The sequence below is a fragment of the Notothenia rossii genome, assembly GCF_949606895.1.
Source record: "Notothenia rossii genome assembly, chromosome: 10".
In the NCBI taxonomy this organism is placed as follows: domain Eukaryota; kingdom Metazoa; phylum Chordata; class Actinopteri; order Perciformes; family Nototheniidae; genus Notothenia; species Notothenia rossii.
The window spans coordinates 32,933,680-32,958,883 of record NC_136908.1 but is presented as its reverse complement, the minus strand read 5'-3'; the positions used below and the strand labels follow the sequence as shown (position 1 = coordinate 32,958,883).

At 41.4% G+C, this 25,204-nt stretch overlaps 1 protein-coding gene across 1 annotated transcript in view; it reads right to left on the bottom strand.

Annotated features, from left to right (window-relative positions):
* Positions 1 to 24,407, bottom strand: part of LOC307022751 (glutamate receptor ionotropic, kainate 5-like) — a gene marked incomplete at its 3' end in the record, with an annotated part of 608,764 nt that extends 584,357 nt beyond the window's left edge. The window contains exon 1 of the mRNA XM_079655644.1: positions 23,698 to 24,407. The remainder of the gene's footprint in view (positions 1 to 23,697) is intronic.
* Between the last annotated feature and the right edge of the window lie 797 nt (positions 24,408 to 25,204).

The window sequence follows — 25,204 nt, the reverse complement described above, 5'->3', positions numbered from 1 at the left end:
TTGACCTAGGAAATGTCTCTCCGGATTGGTGTAACCTCACCCTGTCTAGCACTAATATAGGACATTGGGCCAGAGCTGGGCTCTACTATTATTGTGGGGGTCACCGCCTGTTCACCCGTATTCCCGAACTATCTGTAGGATTGTGTGCTATGGTGCGCCTCCAGGCACCCCTAATGTTATTAGGCAAAAAACTGGGGCTCACGGACCCTAAAGACACACTTAATACCAACCTAATCACTCGACGTAGGAGACACGCGCTGTCCAAACGCCACGCCCCGGGCTCCTTCGATTTGTCTGTCGACTCTCCCACCTACATCGATTCCATCGGAATCCCACGAGGGGTCCCTAACGACTACAAACTAGCTGATCAAATAGCTGCAGGGTTTGAAAGTTTGCCAATTATCTCTGCCTTCTTCCCTGTGACCCCTATCAAAAATGTAGAAAGGATCAACTATGTACATTACAACATACTCCGATTGGCCAATCTCACTAGGGACGCGGTAGAGGGCCTGGCTGAACAATTGGGTCCAACATCCCTTATGGCTGTGCAAAATAGGATGGCGTTGGATATGCTTCTTGCAGAGAAGGGTGGAGTTTGTGCAATGTTTGGGGAGATGTGCTGCACATTTATTCCCAATAACACGGCTCCAGACGGTTCCGTCACAAGGGCTTTGGAAGGCCTTCGCACCCTATCTAAAACTATGCATGAACAATCAGGGGTACAACATTTCTTAGAGGAGTGGTTTGCTAACATGTTTGGTCAATGGAAAGGTTTAATAATGTCTCTCTTTATTTCTGTAGCTACTTTTGTGGCCATTTTAATAACATGTGGTTGTTGTTGTGTGCCGTGCATCCGCTCCTTGTGTGTCAAACTTATCATTTCCACCATTGAAGGAAAAGCTGCTCCTCCCCCACTGTACCAAATGCCCTTGTTGGCATATGCGGAGGGAGAGGACGAGTATGATGATTCGGCAGACAAGGACACAATTTTTTAACATAGTTTGGTCTTTCTTAACTGTCATTGGAGGTTGTTTTATGTTCCCAAAAGTTTAATGAAGGGGGACAGACACAGTATTAAAGAAGGACAGTAGTTTTGTTTCAAATGTCTTATGTGTGTTGGTCTCGTTAATGCGAGACCAAAAGGGGGAAATGAAGGAATATTTGAAGTATTAAAGTAACGTGGTATGGCAGGAAAGTTCAATCTGGTATATTCCTTTTAATGTCACCTTATATATATTCATGTGTGTTAAATTAGAAGGGACAAAGTATCTTTTCCCTCCCCAAATATATTGAGGTGAAGTCCTTGTGTTTAGAGAAGAGATGTGAGCAGGGGACATCCTTATTTGGAGATAGTCCCAAGACGCTGGAATGTTTCCCTCGTAAAAGAAGGGTGTGCGTTACACATTCTTGGAGCAGATGTGTGTGTGTTTTCATTGCAGTAAATATATGTGCTAACATGATTACTGGTCAACTATACCTATGTTCTTATTCTTTCATGTGTGGGTACTAAATGGCTACAAACATTGTGGAGAAATTAGCTTAAACATCTTTTATTACTCTATATGAAATGGAAGCAGTTTTTTATGACAGGGACGAGAGAGTTGGGGGAGGGGACACATTCCGAAGAGTTTCAGCATGTCAATTATCAGGGGAATCGACTTGTTTTCAATAGATATGTGTGGTTGGTTACTTTGTATTAATAATAACAGTATGTGTAAAGGAAGCTGGAAATATACAATGTGAAACCTTTTATTTGAAGTAAAGATGTGAACAATAGCTCAAACAAATGGAAAGGCTGTAAGACAAATGAGTGTGTTCTCTATATTAGGCCTGTGTGAAGTTTGACTATTTGAAAAGCATCTCTAATACTGCTTAAGAGCATAGGTAATGTGTTCCTCGTTATTATTGATATGAAAGTAATTAACATGTATTACGTATATTTAGCCAACTATAACAACTATATCTTAAAACATACTTTTAACTTGTGTGTGGTAACCTGAAGGGGGGAAGATGGACTCAGGGACAAAGGGCCATAAAGGAGGTGTGTGCTGGCTACAAGATGTGAACCAGGTTTCTTCTGCTGTGTCGCACTGATTGGGTGCGACAGGCCATGTGTTGGTCTCTGCCAATAAGATGACCTCGGGGGGAAAGCCCGCACACACCCCCTCCTGTGTTTTTAGTATGAAACACTGTGTTTTCCAGGGGTTCGACCTCTTTTTCTTCAGGCTGACCAGGAGGGTAGGACAGGAGAGAGAGCAGGAAGTACTTCCTTTGTCTTTGTGTTTGTATTTGTATTTTGTATTGTTACTCTTTATCATTAAAGCAAGATTATTGTTTAACTTGTATTCTGGTGTTTCTTAATCCCTTCCTTTTTACGAATTCACCCAGCTTATCAAACGACACGCGGAGACGAGGTTGGTTTTAAACATCCTCCAAATCTCCAACATATCACACACTAACATCACAAAACAAACCTACCTAATAACACACACTAACATCACAAACTCAACCTGGACAAAGCATCGGCCAACACATTCTTTGAGCCCTTTAATGACGGGTGTCTAATGTTGTAGTCCCGCACAATCAGAGCCCATTGCATGAGACGCTGATTGTGCTTGAACACGCTACAGCAGAATATGAAGGGATCGTAACAAGTAAACACCACAATTGGCCAAAGGCTGGGTCCAACATAAATCTTAAAATGTTGCAGAGCTAACACCAACACTAGGATCCGATAAACGAGCTGACGCTCTCGGGTTACCGGGAGAGTCGAAAAGTCGAGAGGCTTGTCTCCGTATCGGCGCGTTGAGCTGGTCTCACAACATCCTCATGAGAGGGAGCCACAATATCTGGCTTCTCCTTGAACACAGCTTTATCTGGAAGCACCGGCACGAACACAGGCTCAGACAATGAGAAATCAGGGTCACTTTTACTTGCCTGTGCGCGTGTGTGTGTAACCAGGCCAATGCCTTTTGGCAGGGACATATTCTGCCGCTGTTCTTTACGCTTCAGAATCATACAGTTGGCAATGACATGTCCAGGTTGATGACAATAGAAACACTGTCTCTTCTCTGTTCACGTTAGTCACATCTAACGGCTGAGTAAACGGGGCGGCTGTCACACGGCGGGACCTCTCAGTAGAAACAGGGGAAAACACAGATTTATGCGTGAGGACATATTCGTCAGCTAACACAGCAGCAGCAGAGGGAGAGTTTACCTTTTGTTCATTCACATACATAACAATGCGATCAGGCAAACATTTCTTAAACTCCTCCAACATGATCAATTCCCTCAGATAAGAATAATCAGTAGCATTACATGAGGCAATCCACTTAGTGAACAACATTCCCTTTTTCCTAGCGAACTCTACGTGCGTTTAATCAGGAACCTTCCTATGGTGTCTAAACTTTTGCCGGTAAGCTTCATGGACTAACTCATACACTCTTAGGATGGCCACATTCACTGAGTCATACTTAGGGTGGCCATTTCCATAACACCAAAAAGGAGGACACTTTGGGATTATCTTTTAGTTTTTATCCTGGCTTCACTGAATCCTTCACACTCAAAACACAATAAGACTCTAGTGTACTAACCACAAGTTGAATGTCTATTTACGATACTTTTGCCCTTTCCTGGCTGCTTCCAAGAGTTTTTTGTTTGTAAGGAGTCTCTGGTACATGTCTGTGCACTCAAATGTGAAGTTGACACAAATTTGCAACTCTGCCTTGACACTGTCCACATCCAGACGATTTCTCTCATTTCTCCATGCTGAGGTCATCATTGAGAACACACGTTCTGTATGTGCATTGCTACATGGGATGGAGAAGATGTAGGCGCTGATCTTCCTCAGATTCACAAGTGGGACTTCTGCTTTGGAAAACAGTTTCAGATACCACTCCTCACTGTGGCATCCTTCCATTTCTGAAGAGCTGAGAATAGCTTCCACCATGCCATATTCCTCATAGAGTCCATCCATGTCAATGTCTTTCAGGCTGCAGGCTTGGACTGCATCACTGTATTCTCCATAGGACACAGCAGTTGTGAGGCCAAGCTTTGACACTTTACTATGAAAGCTGTTCTCAGAGAAGTCATACCTTTCACTCACGTATTTCTTGGCTCTTTCATAGAAAACAAGAAAATCAGCCTCACATTTCTTAGCCAGATCAGGGGTTAGCTGCTTGAGTTTGTTGTTCACAGCAAAGCCAAAAAATGTGTCCTTTAACCTTCTCTCAAGTTTCCCTTTCAGTTCAGTCATTACCTTAAACACAGAGGTTATGCTGAATGATTTGGCCTCGAGTGCTTCAATGCAGTCTGAAAACACTTTCAGAATGTGACTGAGGAAGAGAAAATACATCTCAGATACTTCGTTGCCATCCTCTCCAAAGCATTTCCACAAAATCTTGGAGCATTCCTCCTCACCTAGACTCTGAAAGTAGCTGGTCAGGGGTCTCCAACACTTCAGGATTCTGTCAATAGATGGCAGCAGAGACAACCATCGCGTGACAACGTGCCGCAGCAGATTGCATTCCTCCACTTCCACAAACTCGCAGAATTCCTTCAACTGCGCCGTTCTGCTAGCTGAGATGCTAAAATGGCTATACACCTTAAGCACAACATTTTCAATGTCAATATCCAAGTTGCTTGCTGCATATCTTGTTGCATTGTGCAGAATATGGGCTAAACAGTTTGCAGCGAGCACGTCTTTTTGAGCCTGTTTCAGTTTCTGATAAACACTGTTGTGTTTTCCATAGTTAACGCTGGCGTTGTCTGCTGCATATGCTGACATTTTTTTCACATCTAGTCCAGACATCTCCAGTTTAGATAGCAGCTGATTTGTTATAGCTTCCGACTTTTCGTTGCTATCACTGTAAAAATCCAACAGTGCATGTTGCACGCCCTCCTCAAAGTGAAAATATCTCAGTACAATGGGGAAACACTTGATCGTACCTTTGTTTGATGCATCACTTGCCACTGAATAATGCAGTTCATTTTCTTTTATGTAATCCACATGCGTCTGGACAGAGTAGGGTGCTAGGATATTTTCGCACAAAGCTTTGGCTTTTGTTTTTCCACAGGTCATCCCTTTTGCTATTGATGAGTCGTTGTAGATTGTGCGATCAACTTTTATTCCACAGTCTACACTCCTGTATGACTGGTGATGCTTGACGGCATGATAAACTTTACAAAGTTCTGCTGCGGAGATTTTGTCATCTTGAGGCGATGAAGCTTCACGGAAAAACGATAAAAGTGAAGAGGCACCTGCGCTTTGATCGTTGCTTTTGTGCTTATCTGTGTTAGCATGTCTGTCGACAGCACCTTTTCCTTTGCTACTTACCTCCACATCGTAACGACACAACGTGCAAAAAGCATGGAAGTCGTCCTTTCGGCTTTTTGTGAGGAATCCATGCTCTTTCGACCATTCAGGATTAAATGAAGTCTTTCGTTTCGGCATTTCTGCGGTTTAACCTACCGCTAACTAGGCGGAGTTGGCTCATGAGCTAGTCTGCTAGCGCTAACGTCACCCCCTATCCACAGTGCCATGCCATGAACGTGACGTCAATAAGCACATGGCTAATTGTTTACGTTTATTAACCAATGAAATACAAGATATTTATTTGATTATCACATTCAGCCAATAATTTGTAAGACCACAAGTCTTACAGGGATATATACTTACACATAACTTATTTTTTGTATTTCTTTGTATAATTGTCTATTTTTTTTTTATACCCTAAAAGTATAAAATGGGGATCACCTCAAAAGGAGGACAAATGAGCGTCCGGCTCAAGGCTGCGCCGGCAGACGGACACAGACATTGAAAACCGGACTGTCCGACCTAAAACCGGACGGATGGCCACCCTAGTCATACTGCAGGCTGTCCTCTAACGTGAGAGCTGCAACTGCTTCCTGAGCTTTTCCATATAATTTACACGTTACCATCAGAGCCCAAACTTCAGCCGGCCACCGCAACGCTGTTGCAATGCGCTCGAAGGCACCAAAATACACATCCACTTCAGTCTCCCAGAAAGTTGGCACTATCGAAATGTTTTACTCACGCCAAAGGCAGATGAATGAGAAGGAGATGATAGGCTTCCTCCGGCATGGTCAAAAGCACCGAAATCGCACAATTGTGAGTCTAGCTCCAGCTGACACATTCTGACTTCCTGGTCTGCCTCTATTTCTAGCCTCCGCACCTCTAGCTGGAACTGTGTCTGCCTACTCTGCTCTTTATCCGCCGCCTCCAACTGGAGACGGGTGAGACGGACCTTCAGTTTACTCCCCTCCTGAGAATCTGAGCTGCCAGCAGACGGTGGATTGTAACGAGGAGGCGTAGACGGTGCTTTAAACTGCCCGCCGCCCTCGACGTCACCACCTTCTCCTTTAGCCAGGACATTAGACACAGTGAGCTCAGCTTGTGCAGGCAGCACCAGAAAACCCCTTTCTACCAACTCATCCACTACCAGAGCCTTTGACTATTTTTTTACCGTTGCTTGTTCACTTCGAGACTGAAATGTTGTGCAATTTGAAATAAGTCGTCTTTAGGACACTGATCCAACTGTCCATATGAAGGACAGACTAAAAAAGACTCAAAATCGAAAAGTGCCATACTCAGCTAAAACTGCACGCAACCTTACCAAATAGTTTTTAGCAATAAAAAACCACTTATAACCCCAGGAATTAAGTTATTTATCCCGGACGAACCCCCATGTATGTTATGTCCCCCTCTAGGGGTAGAGGAAAACAACACATACCAGTTGGAATTGGTATAATTATAAAGGGTTTATTCTAAATAGCCGGGTAAACAAAATTGCAGGCATGCAGCTTGGAACAAACAAAAAGGCCAAAAGGGCACAGGTTGATAAATAACCAACAAAAGGAGGACTCCAAAAAATAGTCTAATCGCATACAGGGAAAATAAATACTGACACACAAAATAAAGAACAAAACAAAACCTCACTTTAAAAGTCGTACAACTAACAAAGGAAGGCTGTAAGAAAACACAGCTAAGGTAGAGGAGAACAGTCAAACCAGTGCATGACATTAAGGATTTTGGGAGATGGCCCTTTGGGCCATTTAAGCTAATTTACAGATGGCCCTAAGCCCAATAGAGATTGCCCTGAAAAATGCGCGCGGACGAAATGGCAGGAAGGTTTTGGGGGGCCTCCCCCTAGAACATTTAGATTTTTGCAGGCCTTACTGTAGATGCTGTCTGGTGCATTCTCTAGACTGAATTATAAGATGAACCACCACAATATTATATTGTCCAATTTCAATTTTATTCTTAATTTCACTTGTTTGTTTGTTCTTGTTTGTGTTTGCTCTCTTGCATGCCCTGCATAGCTATAAGAAATACTTAAGTTGTTGGTCAAGACACTTTCCATCTGATGAAGGGAAATGCCTTCCCAGATGTAAACAAGTAGAAAACATTATATTCAGTGTTAGAAATTAAAATCAATGTTTTAATGGGGAAATGTAGTTTAAACATGCTGTCAGTTTGAATGCTTTTATACTGAAAAACCAGAAATTCTTGTGCACAAGCAGTTAAGCTTTTATTCTGAAAATCCTTCATCTACGGTTAGCATTTAGCATGTGGCTAATATACGATTTCCTAAAGAGGTGAATTTAGTAGCGAAATGATATGGAGTGGTGCAAACCGAAGCCTACTGATTTAACACTACAACTATAGATGTCGAGATACTACCATGCTGAATATTAAATGAAGGTACAGTTTATTTGAATACATTATTGTTTACAGACGAGAGTAGCATGTGACAACATCCGGAATGACCGGAAACCAAACGAGCCGATAAGTATTTTTTAGAGTATTGATTACAGCGTTTAGAATGTGTTAAATGAAAAGTGATGAAAGAGAATATGAGGAGAAAAGGCGTGTTAATGTGAAAAGAACCAATCCTCTGTTTACATGCAATAACGGACATTGGAGACGAGGCGAGCCGGCTGGCGGGGAGGAGCCAGCAGAGGATATATAACAGCACCGGAGGAGAGATCCATTCTCTTCTCTTCCCTATCGACGAGCGGATCACAGCTGTTTGTCTGACTGAACAATATCATGCTTGTGACCAACCCGCGCTTTTTTAAATTAAAGTACCCAATTGAACTTTCACAGAGACTCCATTTAGTCTCCTTTTAAAGCTTCTCTCCTGGACGGGAGAATAACGAACACAGTTAACAATCTGGTGAGTTCCCTGACGTGATCCCGCTGACCGAGGAGAGAAAACCAACCGGCTGTTTCCTGGAGACGCTTGCAGCCATTCGACACACAAGAGCTCAAATCAATCGGTAAGAAGATGCCTGTTATGACAAAGATTCTTCACTAGTTAAACTAGGCAAAGTTAGATTTGTGTGTTTAACGGCAGCCGGCGGATCCTGAAAATAGCTGTGCATTTTAATGTTAAAACAACCCAAATTGATAAAATAATCACTCTAAAACCACGAGGCGTTGTTTTGTCACAAGCAGGGTGAGTTCACACTTTCTTTTGTTCCATTAACCCTGCATGCTATTAACCACATGTGGGTGTTGAATTTTAAATATATAGTGTGTGGACATTGTACTTCGGATAGGTGCCTTGCTGTTTTCACATGGGTGTCTCTTGTTACATTAATAGTTTTTTAGCCTATGACGTAAGGGTATATAGCCCATTTGACGATTTTTGTTAAGATCTGGAGACATAGCGAATCGGTTAAGGGCCGAGTAAGTGAAAACCAGCAGGGCATAGTGAATCAACTCAGGGTTAAGACCGAAGTCAGTGATTTAAAGAAAGTCCTTTTCAAGAAAGGCTTGGTTAAGGTCTAAGCCTTTATCAGTGGTTAAAACTGTTCTGTTTTAAACAAGATATTGCGGGTGGGTTACGGTAATCGGAATTACAACAGCAGTGCAGTAATAAGACAACGGTCTATTATTAGTTGCTGATAGGTCTCCATATTGGTCCCGGTTTGGCGTGTCCAAATAGCAACAGTTAACCATAGTCGACTATAAAGTCAAATATTACGTGAACAGGTTTATAGCTAGTGCGTAAGGGTTCCTAACTTTAAGTGATGATATCAATAAGATAAAGCCCATAGTCGACTATAAAGTCAAATATTACGTGAACAGGTTTATAGCTAGTGCGTAAGGGTTCCTAACTTTAAGTGATGATATCAATAAGATAAAGCCCATAGTCGACTATAAAGTCAAATATTACGTGAACAGGTTTATAGCTAGTGCGTAAGGGTCCCTAACTTTAAGTGATGATATCAATAAGATAAAGCCCATTTTGTTCATAGTAAACTAGATAGAAATGTTGTTATTTTAAACTAAGTGTTGTTTTGGCTTGTATTTCAGGGTTTATAATACCACACCAGTGGTTTACTTTGATACGGTTCGTTTAAAGATCACCTCGCCATTGTTTAAACTCCCACCTGAGAGCCGCATGGACAAATCTCTTTGTCTACAGGTCAGAGTGCGAAATAATCGGGTGCCATCTTGTTTACACCCCACATGTGGAAAAACAAAGACAGGTCAATCGCCATTTCGTGAAATGCAAATTCAAAGCACTCCTTTCTTTGTTCTCATACAGTTGGTTTCACTCCAATGAGGCATTTTCCTGACCTCCATCTTGTGAAGAACGAATAATACTTCTTGTCACAGTTGGAACTAGAAGGCTGAATCAATTTTTGGATATTAAAGGGAAGGATTGTTGTATTTTCAAAGTTTTGAAGTATTGCTGCTGGCAAAAGTGTATTGGCGGATTATTGATCTAATTCTGCTTGCAAATGTGTTTTGGCGGTTTTTGAAATATTCCTGGTTGCAAATGTGTTTTGGCGGTTACGTGCTGTGTTGTTTAACCACTGTGTAATGTTCTTCCTATTTTAAAGATACTTTTAAGGAAAATAAGTTTCTCCTTTTTAAAAACAACTCAGTTTTGCAACAGCTATTCCCTAGTGGATTAAGCTAGGAAATTAAAATAGTGCACTCTGGTGGTAGTACAGAATTATTACACAAATAGAAGAAACACCATACCATGTGAAGTATAATTTTAAGTGTTATAAATAAACATAAGCTTGATCGCCAGAATAGAATTGCAAAGTGGTTTCTAATTATAAGATGAGAAACTTTACATAATAACATAACCTAGACTGTAGAATATTCAAACACCACTTTATTGAAGCTAACACAAGTTGAGACATTTGCATAATTTCATACACTTCGGTATGCACTGTACACAGTGGATTTAGATTTTTACCGCAGATTTATATTTTCATATTTCAAAGTCAAAACCATACTGTACACTGTACAATTTTTATTTTTAACAATTTAAAATTTGCACAAATTTTATATTTTAATTTACTTTAATAATATTAACCCCAAACTAAAAAAAAACAACAAAAAAAACCGAACCTAACCTGATTTAAAGTTAAGATCGGATGACATAGGATATTTATCAGGAACAAAGGTGCTAGTCGGAGGATTAATGCTTCAATCTTTGATAACATCATAATTTCATTCGAATAGGAAGAGAACATGCCACTTATAGACACTAAGTTGAGACCAGACGTAGAGCCATGCACAACTGCAGATATTAAGGAAAGGGTAAAAATCAGATCAGATGCTACAACAGTTCCAAATCTTAGACGGAAGACATGGACCCAATATGAGAAACTGTTGGAACAGTGGCAAACGAGAGGACTGTTTCCAGCAGATGATCAGCCTGGACCAACGAAAGCCCATAGAAAAGCTGTAGTTGAACATGAGAATGCTGAATACCTACAACAAGAAAAAGCATGGATCAAAGCTGGACAACCCTCTTGGTATGGACCTGAAAACATTGCTATGAACAGAGCTGAAAAAAGAAAAGTTATGGTTGCAAGTCTGGTATTCCATCTGGAAGATGCCAGCCAAGGATTGACAAACAGCTTACATGTGGAAGAACTCAGCAGAAGAATGGAAGAGGAGACCAACAGAAGAATGGAAGAACTCAGCAGAAGAATGGAAGCAGAACTCTGCAGAAGAGAGGAAGAATCCAACAGAAGAATGGAAGAACTCGGCAGAATAATGGAAAAGGAACTCAACAGAAGAATGGAAGAGCAGCTCAACAGAGGAATGGAAGAGAGACGAAAGGCAGTTGAAGCCCATAATGACATTATTGAAGAGAGACGAAAGTCAGTTGAAGCCCATAATGACATTGTTGCAGAAAGACAAAGGGAGGAAGATAAATACCAACAACTTCTGGCCGAAAGACGACAAGAAGATGTAAGATTCCAGGACATGATGGCAGATAGACAACGGAGAGAACAAGAAGAACGAAGAACCGGTGCACATACCTCCATGCCATTGATAGCGGCTGGAAGAGGAGGATTTCAATACAAATCATGGACTCACAGAGACATGGAAGCATTAGCGGCAAAACTACCTCCACTTACACAAGGAGGTCAGAAGTGGGTGAATGATCTGGAGAAATACACAGTCCAAGACCACCTGTGCTTGGGAGACATGAGGGCACTGCTTGGACGGATAGAAGGAAGACTAGAGGCAAGAGCAGTGGATTCCAAGGCCAAATGCACCAACTCTCCAGATTACATTTTCTTCAACAAAGTCAGGTCGAGGTATTGGGCTGCCATTCGTCAAATCTACCCAACAACACGGAGTTTACAGGCCCTCAACTACCTGAGAAAAGAACCGGGGGAAGACATGTATGCCTTCCTGAAGAGATGTGAAGGAGTGTGGGAGGACTGCACTGGAGAACGACATGACGTTTCACCGTCTGTCGTAATGCTGTGGAAAAACGCGGTCATTAACGCCCTTCCCCAATCAGTACAGGCAAGCCTGGGAGATGTGGTGGCATTAGATGCTATACCCATTGAAGAATGGAGACAACATCTCATTTACCACGATATGAAATACCAAGCAACCCAGAGGGAAAAAGACGAAGAAATTAAAACATTACAACTAAGACTCTTGAAGATACAAATGGCTGAGAAAGATACCGAAGCTAATAAAAACAAGAAAGCGGCAAGACAAATGGCAGCTACACCAGAGAATGCAGTGCAGACTTCTCAAACAGTTGAACCTCACCAGCCAGAGAATCAGATGGAGAACCAACAACCAGGAGGTTTCCGAGGAGGCAGAGGCAGAGGAAAAGTTCTCCGGTTCGAGGGATGCTACATATGCAATCAGCTGGGCCATTGGGCTAGAGATTGTCCACAACAACAAATGAAATACCCACCACATGCACCAAACAACGGCCCACCATGCAGTGATGACGACGGAGGCAGGGGGTCCCAGAGATGTCAAAGACGTACAGGATTTCCAAACATGAACCAAATGCCACTGACAGCCTGGTATCATCCACAACAATGAGGAAGCTTAGAGGACCGGACCATCAGGTGATGCATCTTCAGCACTAGAGTATTTAGAAAACCAGCTACATAGAGCCACATATGTCACCACAGGAGGGAGAGGTTGAATGTTATTTAAAAGATAATTAGTAGAATATTGCATTTACACAGAGCATCCACCAATTAGAAGTAGCAGAGTAGAACATTTAGCAGACTATTTTTGTAATTATGAGAAGGATACAGATTACAAGTGATGTTGTTCCCCCACACAGAAAACTATTGTGTCCACACAACTAGTGAGGTCAAGAAGACGGGCTTCCACGCAAAATATGCAAGGGGCGGCGATACACCTGACGTGAAGCTGTCCAGACCTGAAAACAGAAACTCGATTCTGCTGTGGTGAAGTCTGGCTACAAAGGGAGGTGTCCGATAGGGTCGCTTGTCTCAAACCAGTGAAGAAGTCAACAAGAACCCAGCAGAACTAGAGAGTGACCGTTAGTGGGAGAACTGTGACGGAGCGACAGAGACTGGCCCAACATTTTCCAGCCAGTACATAGATAGACCCCGTCAGAAGACCGGGGCTGTGTTTAAAGGGGAACTTCATTTATTGTTAGCCAGAAGTGTAGTTTTTAATCAAACAATTATGTGATTTATGGAGTCAGATTACATTTTTCTCATAAACACCATTTTATAATCGGTCTGAAGTATCTGTTTTAAGGCATGAGCCGCAGATTAAATAACATAACACTGATTAAGAGCTTGGATGAAGCAGTTGTAGGGTTTTTACAACAGTTTCAAGAATCAGTCTTTATTTATTTATTCTTGAGTAACTTTACTGATTTATAGTGTAGTGCGTAAGGCAATATCTCATTTGAGTGAGGGGCACCAGCCCTTCATGCAGGTCACTCTCTGTGAGAATAGTTCATATTTTCCCTCCAGTTTGGAGAAAGATTATTTTATCATATGTTAGTTCAGCAGTGTCAACCAATCCTCTAATCCTAGAGTTATTGAGACGCATTAGCGACACCAGGGTTATTGTTTTTCGCAGCAACGATGATGCATAATACCATGACAAAAGCCATTATTGAAACAAGTAAACTATTAGAAGTGCTAATGGGAAATGTTTTGTGAATATGCATTTATGCCATCAGAAAGCCATACATCATATGATACTTTTGTACGCCTTGTGGGTACACGGAGAATTTATATTTATTTAATGCAACGTTATGGGTTTTACATGTCCTGTTCATAATACGGTAATCATTACAATATTAATTGAGCATTTTATGCTCAAAGGAGGGAGTGTCATGATTATACAGATATGTTGATTTCAGTGACGTTGTAGTTAATAAATAAGAACCAGTAGTCAACAATAAGTCATAAAACAACAAGAGGTATGCCGAAGCTTGGGCCTTCTCCAAGGAGGGAGTGGTCCAGTTTTAGATATTAGACAAATAGAAGTGGATGAATATGTCAGAACTCTGAGTAATATTATGCAAGTTTTGTCTACACAGCAGGCTAGGAAAACTACAGAGACACCAGAAGAGACTCCTGTTCGGCCAGGTGATTGGGTGAGGGTGAAAGTTCACAAAAGACAGTGGGCTCATCCCCGGTGGACGGAAGCGTGAAAAGTTGTAACAAACTTCCCACGCGCTCCGGTTTAAAGGTAAAGAATAAGGAGCAAATTGACACCACCTCACACATTGTCACCCTTCACTGGCAACTTCCAGAACATTATTGGGAGTTAGGACTGATTTGGCAGAGCTGGAACAAAACAATAAATAGAAATAAGATAAAGATAGAAACAGCTCAAAAGACAAATTGTCTATAGATTTTTATAGATTGTACATTAATGTGAAAACCTATTTTTTTTGTTTTACATCTGAAAAAGAGTCCAATTTTTTGTATGTTATTTTTGGACTCATTATTTAAATTCTGTAACGGACACAACCAGGGATAAAATAGAGATGATGACGAGAACAAAGCCAAACCAATTGTGGGATCCCCTAGGCATAAGAGTCAGAATAGCATTGTTGATTGTGCTCATTACACTTGGCACCTTGTTGGTTGGATGGGGAGTACAATATCAAGTAAAACATGGAACCATTAGTTCACTCATAGAGAATGCCCACATCACTAACAAGACTCCAGCTGTGTTTCACAGACTTTCACTTATCCCCAGAGCAGGGGCGGATCTAGACAAATATTCATGGGGTGGCAAGAGGGTGGCAGGAGAATTTCAGGGGTGGCATCCCCTGGCAGAAGTATATGCTGATTTAATCGCAGTCATATCAATCAATGTTAACTTGGAAAGCCACAATATTGATATTTTAACTCAATAACATTAGGTGACATTATTGTGGCACATCAGTAAAGCCTTAAATATAAATATATAAGGTGGCACACGTAATTTAATGAATTTTAACTGAATTAGTTGGTTTAACTCTTAGACCAGCAGGGGTACCAAATATGCAGACTGCTGCAATACGTACATTAATTAACTGTCTCATCGATGTTTGTCTGAATGAATATGATAATATTAACAATCGTATTATTCCTATCAGCTGTCAATCACTGTTATGATTCACATATTCAGTGTTATTATTAAATAAACTATATTTTTTGGAGGAGTTAATGATGAACGTTCCTCAAGATGCTTGCTCACCCTCCTTCAAATTTGAAAGACCAGTAATTACTATCATAATTCAAAAGAATCAAAGGAACAGTTCAGCGCCCCACAACTTCATTGCAAACAGTTACAACATTGACTTTACATCAGAAAGAACAAACATTAAAGAAATGACTAACTGCATCAGTTAGGGTTAAAAAACGTGTATTCAGCTAAAACATATACATTCCTGAAGTTATTATCCAGTGGAAAGCCCTTACCAACTGGCCTAGTTAAATCAAAGTAGTTACTTTTTTTTGGCTGGGCAGTGAAGTTTTACACACCGTCTTATTTGACTTTCTCAGGACTTGAAACTGTTTTTTGGGGGCAGACCCCCACAAAGAAGAAACATGTATTTACACATGTAAGGTCATCTTCTTAAACAGTTTATTATTCTCATCGACTCATCCGTGAGCAGAGCATCAAGTTGGCATGCCTATAACAGCTGAATGTGGCGATTACCATCTTGATCAGCAAAACGCCTCACAAACTTATTAAGATTTAAAGCTATGGTGCGTTTTGATTCAATGCTGAGTACAGCCAAACTTGACAGGCTCTTCTCTATCATAGTAGACCGCAAACAGTGGCGGTGCCAGAGTATTTGTGTTGGGTAATCTATGGTAGGGCTAACCCATACAGTGGTGGGGCTCAAGTCAGTATTTGCAATGTAATTACATACACGCTCCCCTTGACAGTGAAACGCCACGCGTGAGGTTTAGATTATTTCCCTGTCTCAATCCAAATTGAACTGTTTGAAATAAAAAGGCAGATTTGTGTTATAGTAAATAAAAAAATGGTGGGGCTAAGCCATTTATTGGTATGGCTGTAGCCTACCCCAGTCATACCCTGACCGCAAATACCTCATTCCTTCTCTCCAGTGGTGTAGTGGGGATTTTTTTACTGGGTGGACGGGGTGGTGGGTGGACGGGAGACACTTGCGCTCGTGAACTGTCAACGTGGGGAGGGGGGGGGCTTGGGGGACCTCTGTGTCACCTGTCAGCGCAACTTACATGATGCTGTCAGCGAACCGATCCGGCCTTTCTGCGCGACTATCACTCAAATGCGGGACATAGTCTCAATGTGTGGGACGCGGGACAAATAATACAAATGCTGTGTGTGCAGTCCCGCACAGTGCGGGACACCTGGTCACCCTACACACACGCTTCAAATCAAGTTGTATAAATGCTTGAGCTACATTTTTATTATAATTACTGTGAAATCTGCCAATTATGTTTTCGTCATTAATACAACAAACACACACTTGCAACTGATAACACTGGCAATGATTTTAGATGTATTAGACTATTAAAAAAAGAAATCATGCTTCAAATAAGTGGGGGTACGGCGTACCCCCGCGTCCAACGCCCACTACAACACTGCTTCTGTCTACTTGTATCCCAAATGCTTCTCGTTTTGCCCTGTCCTCCCGTTCAAATGAAATCGCCGCCAATCATATTTCCAAGCTCGCGCCAGGTGGGGGGAGGGGTTACAAGGCTTGCGTCTTGTGCTGCATTCACTTGCACTCGGACATTAGAGATTTTCTCTCATAAATGTCCGATGAGCTACAACTTTTCTTTCAAAACAAAGCTGCCAAATGGGGTAGAACCGCCACTGCCCCAGAGCCAAAAGATCAGCTGAGCAACAAGAGGAGTAGTTAGAAATACTCGGTCCCAAAAAAGAGGCGGTTATAATCAAGATGATTCACCCCCCCTATATGCAGTTATTGTATCAAATGATGAGATGGGTTTAAGTGATCGGGATATGTAAGTGATGGGGATTTACAGATTAGGGGAATCTCTAAATACACTGGATCCATGTTTTAGTCTGTACCAGAAACACCCCTGTTAAGTTTATGAACAACCGACCGGTGACCTGAGTAGAATTATTGAAAATGATTACAGTTGAAACAGGCTACTAACCCAAAAGTACAGCTTTGTACGTACAAACTCTATGAACAAAATTTCCTAGCAGACAGTGGCGACATTGCAGATATGTCCAGTCACCAAAGTTACTTATGTTCTAAATAACAGTGAGATTTAAAGTGATGGAGAAAATATGGAGACGTTCCTTTATAGTGTGTGAAATATGTGGTGCTTGAAGCATCTAGGTATTTAAATGTATGGAAGAAAGTGGTTTCCTGAAAGAGTTAATTGGAGTAAACATGTTACAGTGGGTGAAAACAATGTTTAGGGATATGGTACAATTATTAGAAAACATTAACTGGGCTTAGATGACATTTAACATCAAAGAAAGATAGTATGGTTAGGAAAATAGAGTGGGAAAGATTGGATTTATTTTACCTCAGTGTGTTAGAATTAACTATAGATAATGCGTCCCGAGATCTCTCTCTCTCTATCTCTCCGCCTGTCAGAACGCTACGACCCCAACTTCCAAGCAGACAAAAGACCTCACCACGGAAGACTCCTCCTCCTCCATCGAACAGACAGAGAAGCAGAGCTGAACCATCTCCACCTGAGGAATCCAGAACTACAGGTGACATAAAAGGCACACTCTCATCGGTCCCCCACAGGACATGAAGTTCCAAGCTGAGCCACAAGATTTGGACACAAGAGCAGAGTGTGGGACATGAGAGCGGAATACGCCCTCCATGCAACAAAGTAGAGACTGTAAAGGAGGAGATGAAAAGCAAAGCAGATGGGACACTGAAAAGAGTTAAAGCGGAAGGATCCAAGAGCAGATGGACTGAGGAGAAGGTCGACGGAGGAGAAGACAGGCCGGAGGAGTTGGCATGGTCCGGCAGAACGTGAGGGGGTCGTGGCTTGACAACCAGAGGGGGAGAGAAGGAAAACGGGAGTGAGTGAGTTTACACATAAACACACTTATTCACCAACGAGAAATACGAAAAGAAAAAGATTTATTAGCCATGAATTAATCAATTGGTGAATTTATAAAGAGGAAACTATTAAATAACCCTAAAAACACACTGAGGGTAGAACATATTATTCAATCTTTTCACCATATGAACAAATTATTCTTTAAGAGTTTTTTGTATTCATGTGTGAATTTGGGTAAGATTTTATTTGTTACAGTATAGACCTACAGTTTAAAGGGATGGTTTTAGTAACCACTCTATAAAAGCAGACAAATCTTTATTTGTATGGAAAATGTTAAAGGTAGAGCTAGTACCAAGCCAAAGATAGTATTCCAATCTAAAGTATTGATTTCTCCATTGTAGCATGGTTATTACCTCAGGAGGGAAGATTAAGGTGGAAATAACATTTGTTTTTCGTCCAAGATGTAGAGTTTAAAAAAGACACTGGGCAAAGAGAGATTGCAAATTTTAATAAAAAAAAAACTAATATAATTGGGAGTAATACATGGGGGGCCTTGGATCACTCATTGTGATGGTGCATATTTTACAACAAATATCGTTCAGGGAGAAGGGGTCGCTCGACCCACCCTGCAGACGTTTTAAATCTTACTTGCAGCTTCAGAGGGAGCGCACGGCACCAGAGTATGAGTTTTAAAAGACAAGCGCCACCAGCTCCTAAAGGTCATCCATTCAATCAGTGATGACCTGACATTTAGAGATGTTATTTAAAGGAGAAACACATCTGCCATAAGTGTAAATTCCTGAATTGAACTACAAACCATTAATGAAATGACTTCTGTTTTTAAAATCCTTAAAGGAGGAAGTAATTATCACATGCTCGGGCACCCAAGGTTCCACACACTGTTAAAGGGGTTAGCATAGCTATTTAAGTAGACCATAATTGAAAATAAATTAGTATAATGAGTTATTGATATTCCACTGGTTCTCACACCATTTCAGGGACTTTATCACTGCATTAGAACAGACCACCCAAAGGTAATGAGAAGGAACTTTTACGTGATGAAACTCTACAACTGTTGTAACTGACCAAAATCTTCTCCCAGAAATGACTGTCTAGAATGCCGTACCCCAGAGTAGAACGTACCGATTGATCACGACGGCCCCTTCTAGAGAACATATTACTTTCATACCTTAAATGGTATGAAAGGAGGGAGGGTAAATTTCTCATGAAGAGACAGTTACAAATGCTAGCAGAACAAGACGACCAACCCCCGTATACAGATGTTGATGACAATGATGAGTTAGTTTAAATGATATGGATGTTCGGAGATGAGATTGATCAATGAATGTCCAGCTGATGTGATTCTTTACATTATGAAATCATGTGAAGAAGTGAGCAAAATAAAATGCTAAAATGGAGTGAATCCATTTCAATTTACTTTACACTATTCCAAGATAGTTTATTTCTATTTTTCAATTTACTTTGCCAAGATATTTTATTTTATTCTTTATTACTTTATACTATTCTAATATGGTGGATCTCATGTTGTAAAAATCATTGCTGTTCTAAAATGGTTTGTTTCTTTTCACTTTGTAAAAACAAGTGCCTTAACACTGAGCGTGGTATGAGAACGGTTTCTGTGAAAGGAGGGACGAAGAAATGTTCTGATACCAAGCCATTGCTGCTATTTTGAAGAATGATATTGAATGTAAACACTAGAAGTTATGCACAAGGGAACACTTTTATGTTTGAACACAAACAAGAATTTATTTTGTATTTTTGTAAAGCCGGCTGTAAAACCATTCCATTTGATTGTATGTTTGTTAATATGAGATACGTAATATGCAAAGTTCAGATGAAGAACTCATTGATTTCAGTATTATACACACCTTTTAGGTGTGTAAGGAGGGACTGTTAGAAATTAAAATCAATGTTTTAATGGGGAAATGTAGTTTAAACATGATGTCAGTTTTAATGCTTTTATACTGAAAAACCAGAAATTCTTGTGCACAAGCAGTTAAGCTTTTATTCGGAAAATCCTTCATCTACGGTCAGCATTTAGCATGTGGCTAATATACGATTTCCTAAAGAGGTGAATTTAGTAGCGAAATGATATAGAGTGGTGCAAACCGAAGCCTACTGATTTAACACTACAACTATAGATGTCGAGATACTACCATGCTGAATATTAAATGAAGGTACAGTTTATTTGAATACATTATTGTTTACAGACGAGAGTAGCATGTGACAACATCCGGAATGACCGGAAACCAAACGAGCCGATAAGTATTTTTTAGAGTATTGATTACAGCGTTTAGAATGTGTTAAATGAAAAGTGATGAAAGAGAATATGAGGAGAAAAGGCGTGTTAAGCATATATTGAATGTGAAAAGAACCAATCCTCTGTTTAAATGCAATAACGGACATTGGAGACGAGGCGAGCCGGCTGGCGGGGAGGAGCCAGCAGAGGATATATAACAGCACCGGAGGAGAGATCGAGGCTCTTCTCTTCCCTAACGAGGAGCGGATCACAGCTGTTTGTCTGACTGAACAATATCATGCTTGTGACCAACCCGCGCTTTTTTTAATTAAAGTACCCAATTTAACTTTCACAGAGACTCCATTTAGTCTCCTTTTAAAGCTTCTCTCCTGGACGGGAGAATAACGAACACAGTTAACATCAGTTACAACTGCCAAAACAAACATTATTTACACTATTATGGCCCATGTTAAAAATGTTTGTAATGTTATCTACTGTAAGTTGGTCGAACAAATGCCTCCTCATCCGGAAGCTGACCAAGCAGACCCGAGCAGCAGTCGAGAGGAGGTGAGAGGAGCCGAGCGCATCCGCGAAGCACACAAAATGGCGAAGTCAGAGTTCCCTTTAGCCGGCAAATCTAAATCTCTTCGGTCAAAATAATTTCCCTTTAGCGCGATTTATGTGACAGACAAGAAGAGTATGTGACAGACAAGAATAGTAAATTCTAATGTCTAACACTTAATGTGGAGAAAGAGATGTTCTGTATGGGTTGATTGTGCGTTGATCTGTTGGTAATGCCTCGGGGTTCTGGTGGGCATGTAAACAAATGCATAATGCTGCGCTATACTTTGTGGCCTCACCCAGTTGCATAGCGACACTTATTGTTTAGGTGTCTTTTAATAAGCAGGTAGTCATATCATTAGCTAGAACTAGCTAGATCTGATCAATATGGACATAAACGCGAGTGAAGTCTAAACTGGCGGGAGAGAGAGATCAGCTGCTGCTGACAAGTCGACACGCACCTCCGCATGATCACATGCAGCAGTGAGCGGACAAAACACACACTTCAGGTTAGAATATCACATGTAGCTATTTTAATTACCTCACAAACTACCTAAACTAGTTATAGATATGTTTAGTTTTGCTGTCGGGTCACTCATTACTGGATCCGCGAGCTGCATGATACTGGCATAATAGATTGCCCGATCGGGCAACCAGCAGGTGAGGCTTCATTGCCCGAGCTAAATACTAGATGGCCCCGGGCAGTCCTTAATGTCGAGCCCTGCAAACAATACTTAACTAATCTAAGCACATCTAATCACAACAATACTGACAACCACAGACCACACGAGTTAACCACTGTTAACACCTTTGCACACAAACTAGCAACTAGCGAGAGGCATCCGCTCACACAGCAGAGCCTCCAGAGTGATCGTCAGTCACAGGCTTTGAAGTCATCTCCAGCAGGTGCGCGCCGGCTGTGTGCTGCGATTGGAGTGCGTCGGGCCCGGCGTGCTCCAATCACAATCTTCGGCAGGCGGACCAGGAGATGGCCGCTAATGACGTCAGGGCCCATTTACATATAACACAGGTTAACACACTTAAGAGGACCAAGAAGGCAGCAGCCGTGACAACCATACATAAAATGAAGTACTTTTACTGTGTACTTTGTGAGTAATCCTCTGTCAAAGTCCCCTCCTTAGTACATGATGCATGTTTTCTGCTGTCTTTGATGAATGATAAAAATAAAATGTTACCATTAGTTCTTAATGAAATGTATACTGTTTGACTTTGTATTAGTTAGCCTACTACTTACAATACATTGAAATACTTTTACTGTGTATTTTTTTCTTTAGAGTCTTTAGATAGAGTCTTTAGAGTCTGGCCTGAGACTGATGGAAGAATCTGGGAGGAATGAACTAGGAGCAGATAAATAATCATATTTAAAAGACAGCAGCTTCATAAGAGGCCAACAAGAGTCACAAGGGTGTGTCACTTTGCTGTAGGATAGACCAGCTATCCAGGCCAGACTCTAAAGACTTTCCAAGGTGTAAAATGCTGCCGGAGTACAGACTGGAAGTATTGCTGATATCATCCATCCTTTTAAAATACTACATGCATTCTATACTCAGGAGGGGACATTGACAGAGGATTACTGGAAAAGTACACAGTAAGTACTTCATAGTACTGTTGAGGGTAGTTTCAGTACTGAGTCCAACAGGATCAATCTCACGAATAACTAATGGCAACAAAAAATAATTCCCTCATCAAACTTAGCAGAAGTGGCTTGATTTTGTTCTCAGCAGAGGACTTTGACAGAGTATTTCTAAAACAATACACAGTAAAAGTAATTCAATGTTAGTAGTAGGCTTACTAATACAAAGTCAAACAGTATACATTTCATTCAGAACTAATGGTAAAATGTTATTTTTATCATTCATCAAAGATAGCAGAAAACATGCATTATGTACTATGGAGGGGACACTGATAGAGGATTACTCACAAAGTACACAGTAAAGTACTTCATTTTATTGCTGGTAGCAGTCAACTAGTGCCGAGTCCAACAGTGTCAGTTTTATTAAGAACTTGGGATACAAAATATTTGTATCACTCATTGAATATAGCAGGAAAGAAAATGAAGAGCAGCTGATTGACCGATTGCAGAATCGCTGTATAATTTCAATCTCCTTAGTTACAATGTTGTCCATTTTAGACAAAGGCTTGTTATATTTACAGCCCTAATAACATTCATTTTCTGGGCTCAATGTCTTGGCTGTTTTCGTTGTGATCGCTAAATTCACCTTATAATATTATCACTATAACACTGACCCAGATCGCTGGATCACTAGAAACACCGCTGTCATCAGACTGGCAAGGGCTGTTCCATGCTCTGCTCAACCTTCTGTCTTCCCAATGGACTCGGTAGCGCCCCCTGCTGCCGTGGAGCATGTGTGAGTGTGTATGAGCACAACCTCAGAGGAATATTAATGCCAAAAGTCACGGGAGTGAGTCACGTGACTTTTGACAGTAATATTCCGCCGTGAGAAGAAAAAGTTTTGTACTTGTAAAAAAAAGGTTTGTACTTGTAAAACCTATGCTGAATTTGTCTCTGGAACATGATTTATTAGAAAAATGTTATGTGTTCTTTGCAAAACTAAATGCATTAGTTTGTAGATGGTTTTTTGTATTTGCAAACCACACTGTGTTTGTTAGTGAATCATGAGGCATTTGTAAAACCTGTTTAGTTTGTTTGTGGAGTTATGGCAGGAAATTAGCTCCATAGTCTTCAGTCAATCTACGTGTTGTTTAAGGCTACAAAACTGACGCAAGTACAAAGAGGCTTGAGATTCCATTATTTAGGAGAACAGCCAGAGTAACAGCATGGTGGAGGAGCTTTACTGTATTCTGCAGAGGAACAGGAGGCCTTAAAGAACACTGCGGTCTAAGAGTTCAGAAATGGGTCATTCCAAACAGCAAATGAACATCCTGTACCGAGGGCTTTGTATCGTAAAGCTGCATCAATCTTGTACTCTGTTAGAGAAATAAAAGAACAACGAAAGAAAGAAGGAGACCAGAACAGGGAGAAGGAAATAGAGAGTAGTAGGACAGAGACAGAGAAAAGGGACGGAAGTACTCACAGAATGAAGATGACAACAGCAGGAGACGATATCAAAGACTCCTCCTGATAACGGAAGCCAGAGTAATCTCTCAGGTCAGAGCAGCAGAGTTTACAATCCACAAGGAGGAGAGCCGGGAACAGCTCTTTGGAGAAGAGGAACTTTAAGGAGAGAAAGTGAAGCTTTGGGACTGAGGGGATAACGTCTGCTGTCCTCTCCAGATATAGCCCCTTGCTGTCACTTGTTCTGTCTATCAGTCTCTTTCCCTGTTATCTGAAGAAGGAAAGAGAAAGGGGATGAAAGAGAAAAGAAAAATGTTCCTCCGGATTGAGCAAATCAAATTGGCGAGAAAAAAACCATGAGAGAAGTAAAGGGTTTTTTCTGAACCCTTGCTTCCCGCCTCGTCTCAACAGGAAGACAGATGTGCTGTGTGGACACGGTGAGGGAAACAGCAAAAACAGACTCAATTGGAGACGGGCTGAGATAATTTGGTGTATCGGAGGCACCTGCTCTGCCTCCCCTCTTTCTTCCTCTCTGCTTTTCCACCTAACTGCCGAGATGAAGGCGTATAATCAGGCTCTCTTAATTGGCCCTGATGGTCTCCTCTATATAAACTTCTCTCACTCGCTCCCCCACCAAGTTCAGAGCAGGGCGGTCAGGACTCATGCCGGCAGTCAGCTGACTCACAGCTGGTTAATATCTTCAATTCCTGCTGGCGCTCTGATCTTGCCATTTCCTCCCTCTGCCCCGCCCACCTATCGATAACCCCTCCCCTTTTTGGATCTCTCGCCTATCTCTTCCTCGTTTTAGTTTGTATCTAATCCGTCTTTCTGTGTCTAATCTCCATCTAGATGTGCTGTTGCTAATTGGTTTCAGGTGGCGGTGGGGGACTAGAGTATAGGGGCGGGGGGAAGATTTCACACTGCTGTCGCCATTGAATAAAAAGATGATTACTCAGAATACAAAGATTAAAGAGGAGAATAGGAAGCGCAGGGGCCGATAATAACCTGGAGCACTTTAGAATTCCTCGCTCAGCTTGGATTTGGTTTCAGTTTTCGTGTGTGTGGGTGTTGATACATCCAGCTTGTGGTTAAAAGCGTTCAGAGGAAAGTTCTTTGAGGTTTCTGCATGTCGTGGCGCTGCATGGCAGAACGAGTCGCATGTCACCTCCTGTAACCCCGCATTTTGCTAAATCTTGTTAAAAAATGTTAGGTTTCTCTCTGTTACATTACATCCTGTTCAACACTTGAACTTTGCTCCAGGTTTATTTAATTTGCATCCCAGCTCCCAGGATCAGGAAAAGAGTGATCCTTGTTTTCCAATTCAGAGAAACCTCTCTGCTGCTCTGTGGCAGGAAAACCAAGTCTATTAAAAACTCTCAGAATGCTTTTCTCCTGTTTTATTCCTGTCCTCAGTGCAGCGACCGGGGACCGATGAGTCTGTGAACTGATGTTGTTGCCATGGCACCTCAGAGGAGGATGGTTGGTTGCTGATTGGCCGAGGGTCTGATGGGTGTTTGTGCAATAAC